Consider the following 5,190-nt stretch of genomic DNA (forward strand, 5'->3'; position numbering starts at 1 on the left):
TTAATCACATGACATAATCTTTAATTTAAAAGATTAATTTTTAATTCCTGGAGACTCCAGGCCAATCCTGGAGTGTTGGCAATCCTAAATGTGTGTTAGTGAACATGCTCAATAGGGGTTAAGAATAGTACTATAAAAGAAAACTCCAATAAAACAGTACAAAAGGCAAACGATCAGCAGGCAGTTGTTCAGCTGGGAGCCAATGAGAAGAGCTGCTGGAAAGGACTCACCAAGAAGACAAAAGAGTAGCTGAAAGGATTGAAGAGTTCCAGAGACAGAGTAACAGATTAAAGAAAAGGAGTACTTGTGGCAGCTTAGAGACTAACAAATTTATTAGAGCATAAGCTTTCGTGAGCTACAGCTCACTTCATCGGATGCATTTGGTGGAAAAAACAGAGGAGAGATTTATATACACACACACAGAGAACATGAAACAATGGGTTTATCATACACACTGTAAGGAGAGTGATCACTTAAGATAAGCCATCACCAGCGGGGGGGGGGGGGGGAGGAGGAAAACCTTTCATGGTGACAAACAAGGTAGGCTAATTCCAGCAGTTAACAAGAATATCAAAGGAACAGTGGGGGGTGAGGTGGGAGGGAGAAATACCATGGGGAAATAGTTTTACTTTGTGTAATGACTCATCCATTCCCAGTCTCTATTCAAGCCTAAATTAATTGTATCCAGTTTGCAAATTAATTCCAATTCAGCAGTCTCTCGTTGGAGTCTGTTTTTGAAGCTTTTTTGTTGAACTATAGCCACTCTTAGGTCTGTGATTGAGTGACCAGAGAGATTGAAGTGTTCTCCAACTGGTTTTTGAATGTTATAATTCTTGACGTCTGATTTGTGTCCATTCATTCTAGAATCCTAAATAGAGCACTGCTGAAAAACGACACTTCATCAAGCAGCAATATTTGTGACAACACAACGGAATCAATGGATAGTGTAAGTCTGTTAATTCTAATTATAGTTGGCATAAAGTATAGTTTAGTATTAGTATGCGTTAGTATGTGAATGAATGGTTAACTGTAATTTTCTTATGTAAAACTTAAAATATAAGTTAAGAATTGATGTCCAGGGCCAGCCTTTGGGGTGGGCTGTCCAGGCCTCTGCTCAGGACAGCCTGCCAAAGACAGCCCGTGCACAGAGTTTGGATTCCCACCTGACCTGTTAGGGCCAGCTGGGTTGATGGAGGCGGCAGGCAGGTGAGCAGCAGCACTCAAGAGGGGGCAGTGGGGAGAGATCCGAGCTGCCAGGGGCAGTTGGGTGACCAGCCATCCAAGCCAGGTGACTCCTCTGGAGCAGGGGTTCCCCTCCTTCCCCCTGCTCCATGTGTGCAGCTGCTGCTGTTCCTGCCCCCTTCCTCCCCAGAGCCACCCCTGGCCACTCCGGACTGGGAGCATCCTCCTGTCTGCTGGGCGGGGGAGAGGAGGCTGATGTCAGGGCATCCCCCTCACCCGAGCACCCAATTTTCATTGAGCTGGGGTGACGGGACAGGGGAAATCATTGTGTGTGCTGCCGCCTCTCTGGGTCCAGAGCTGCTGGCGGCTGCTTGTGTCTGAATGCAAGCCTTCAGGCTCCTGACCCTGAGTGCTTTCTTAAAGAGACAGCGCACTCATACACTCAGGCGCACACACATTCCCCTCAACACAACACACTCGGGTGATCACAGCCAAAGACCTTAAGATGGCAGTCTTGGAGCAATCTGGCCTATGGCAAGCATGCAGGAGACAAAGGTCACTACAAAACCTGAAGGGTCAGGCAAGGCACAAGTTTACAGTTAGGTCCGGCTCTGATTGACAGAAAGATCTAGCAGCTATGATCGGTTTATAAGAACGGACCAGTCAGAGAGGGTTTAAAGATGATTGGAGGAAAGGTATGCTAATGATGAGGATTGAGGGAATAACCAATCAGAATAGGCCAAAAAACTTATATAAGGCAGAGAGCTTACAGGCTTGGGTTAGTAGAAGGAAGAGGCCAGAAGTAGAAGGATGAAGTCAGCAGAAGTGAGAAGGGTCAGGGTCAGGGTCAGGGTCAGGGTCAGGAGAAGAGGAAGAGGAAGATCAGAAGAAAAAGTGAAATCACTGAAGAGGGTGGAAGAGGATTAGGTTTTGCAATGGACCAAGAAACCAGTGGCAGTAGCGGCAGCAGAATGACAACAAAGAGAGCAGGACCCCTTCTGACTGACAAGAGGACAATAAGACTACAAAAGTGAGCATGTCAACTATAGTATAAGTTATAGAGAATAGGGTGGTTGATTGTGTATGTTTGGGATAATAAAGTTGGATGTCTGTGCATGTATATGTAACCAGGGTCTGAATGATCTCTCCCCTGACAACTAGCTGGGGAGAGGAAAGACTTCAGGAGCAGACTCTATTTACATGAGCACACCCACTCTGCCTAGGTATCCAGCAGATAGAGCTGTGTTGCCAAATTGGTAAACTTTGGCTGGTGTTGGGTTACAAATCACTTTAGTACTGAATGCAGGGATAGTGAAATGTTATCAGTGTTATCTTTATTGTATGAGTAAAGAGCAGCAGAACTGTGCTTAGCCTGTCCTGTTTGAGGGCATCACTCTCAACTGAAATGAACTACTAAGCTGTGGGCTCGAATGCCAGACCCCTCTGAAAGTAGGAAGGGGTGGAGACAGGTGTCCCTGCCAGGAGGTGTGGACTCTACTGAAGAGCCCTAGGTATGGTTCAACCTGCCTCTCCCCAGTGTTCAAAGATAGAGCTAATTAAGGCTCCATGCAGAGTTTTTTGTTTTCTTAAGTGATCTCTAAGGCTGAAATCACTTGCTGTGGGACAGGATTCTGCCTAGTCTTCTTCAGCAAGGTAGTTCCCCCACTAAGAGCTGACAATTACTGAGAGCTGAAAATCACTAAGAGCTGGCTGGAACCTCAAGAGACTGACCTGCAGAGGTCACAGCAAAGAGGCAGGTAGTGGCAGAAGGTGACAGATGGTGGGCGGGTGGAATAGAGCGGAGCAGTGACTGGCGGGGCAGCCAGGGGAGTGAAGTGATGGCTGGCCAGCAGAACAATAATGCCAGATCAAGTGCTCAGATGTCAGAGCAAGCAAGGTGCCTTCTTCCCCGCACCCTGGGTGGGAGGTGAACTCACACAGATCTCTCTCTGAATCCTGGGGTCCTCACTGACCAAGGACAACCCATGTAAGTGGGGTGTGGTGAGAGAGCAGAGAGGAGCATGGTAAAGGACCTTCTGGTTGTAGAACTCAAGAACCTGAGGCAGAAGACACTGCACAACGTACTCTGGGGTGGTGTTATGCTTACAGTGTTGTGTTTATGAATCCTGCTTGCGGCATTTTCCTGAATTAATGTAGGCTGGCTTCCCTCCTTTCATTAAAAGTTTCTTATCTACACTCAGGCCTCGTCTACACTGGGGGTGGGATCGATCCAAGTTACACAACTTCAGCTATGTGAATAGCATAACTGAAGTCAACGTACTTAGACCTACTCACCACGGTGTCTTCACTGTGTTGAGTCAACTGCTGCCGCTCCCCCGTCAACACAGCCTGAGCCTCTCGTGACGGTGGAGTATAGGAGTCGACAGGAGAGTGCTTGGGGGGTCGATTTATCGTGTTTAGACTAGATGTGATAAATCGACCCTCCCCCGGATCGATCGCTACCCGCCAATCCAGCGGGTAATATACGTCTATGCCTCAGACTCTGTGCTTGCAAGAGAGGAATTATTGCCTCTTAGAGGTCCCCAGGATGGTGTGTAATTTTCCCAGGTTACTGGGTGGCGGCTCGAGCTGGTTCTGTGTTGTATTGTTGGAAAGAGACTCCTAGATATTGAACCCAGCCCCGGTTGCTGCCAACTCCACCGGGCAGAAGGGTTACATGTGTTTGTTGCTATGTATAAAGTTCAGTGTTTAATCAAAATTGCTATCAGCATCCTACATGTGATTGATCACCACATGCAGAATGACAGGTTTCAGAGTAGCAGCCGTGTTAGTCTGTATTCGCAAAAAGAAAAGGAGTACTTGTGGCACCTTAGAGACTAACAAATTTATTAGAGCATAAGCTTTCGTGAGCTACAGCTCACTTCATCAGATGCATTTGGTGGAAAAAACAGAGGAGAGATTTATATACACACACACAGAGAACATGAAACAATGGGTTTATCATACACACTGTAAGGAGAGTGATCACTTAAGATAAGCCATCACCAGCAGCAGGGGGGGGAAAGGAGGAAAACCTTTCATGGTGACAAGCAAGGTAGGCTAATTTGCGATGGGTACCCGCATGGCCCCACAGTATGCCAACATTTTTATGGCTGACTTAGAACAACGCTTCCTCAGCTCTCGTCCCCTAATGCCCCTACTCTACTTGCGCTACATTGATGACATCTTCATCATCTGGACCCATGGAAAAGAAGCTCTTGAGGAATTCCACCATGATTTCAACAATTTCCATCCCACCATCAACCTCAGCCTGGACCAGTCCACACAAGAGATCCACTTCCTGGACACTACGGTGCTAATAAGCGATGGTCACATAAACACCACCCTATATCGGAAACCTACTGACCACTATTCCTACCTACATGCCTCTAGCTTTCATCCAGATCATACCACTCGATCCATTGTCTACAGCCAAGCGCTACGATATAACCGCATTTGCTCCAACCCCTCAGACAGAGACAAACATCTACAAGATCTCTATCATGCATTCCTACAACTACAATACCCACCTGCTGAAGTGAAGAAACAGATTGACAGAGCCAGAAGAGTACCCAGAAGTCACCTACTACAGGACAGGCCCAACAAAGAAAACAACAGAACGGCACTAGCCATCACCTTCAGCCCTCAACTAAAACCTCTCCAACGCATCATCAAGGATCTACAACCTATCCTGAAGGACGACCCATCACTCTCACAGATCTTGGGAGACAGGCCAGTCCTTGCTTACAGACAGCCCCCCAAACTGAAGCAAATACTCACCAGCAACCACACACCACACAACAGAACCACTAACCCAGGAACCTATACTTGCAACAAAGCCCGTTGCCAACTCTGTCCACATATCTATTCAGGGGATACCATCATAGGGCCTAATCACATCAGCCACACTATCAGAGGCTCATTCACCTGCGCATCTACCAATGTGATATATGCCATCATGTGCCAGCAATGCCCCTCTGCCATGTACATTGGCCAAACTGGACAGTC

The 5,190-nt window shown here is 47.1% G+C and overlaps 1 long non-coding RNA gene across 1 annotated transcript; it reads right to left on the reverse strand.

The window, feature by feature from the left end:
• Positions 1 to 1,438: 1,438 nt before the first annotated feature.
• LOC122457586 lies at positions 1,439 to 4,982 on the reverse strand. The gene is made up of 3 exons (XR_006277206.1): positions 4,970 to 4,982; positions 3,478 to 3,485; positions 1,439 to 1,658 (listed from the first exon to the last, which is right to left on the reverse strand). It is a non-coding gene; the product is annotated as an uncharacterized LOC122457586 (long non-coding RNA).
• Positions 4,983 to 5,190: the final 208 nt, after the last annotated feature.

This window comes from Dermochelys coriacea, chromosome 1 (genome assembly GCF_009764565.3).
Source record: "Dermochelys coriacea isolate rDerCor1 chromosome 1, rDerCor1.pri.v4, whole genome shotgun sequence".
NCBI lineage: Eukaryota > Metazoa > Chordata > Testudines > Dermochelyidae > Dermochelys > Dermochelys coriacea.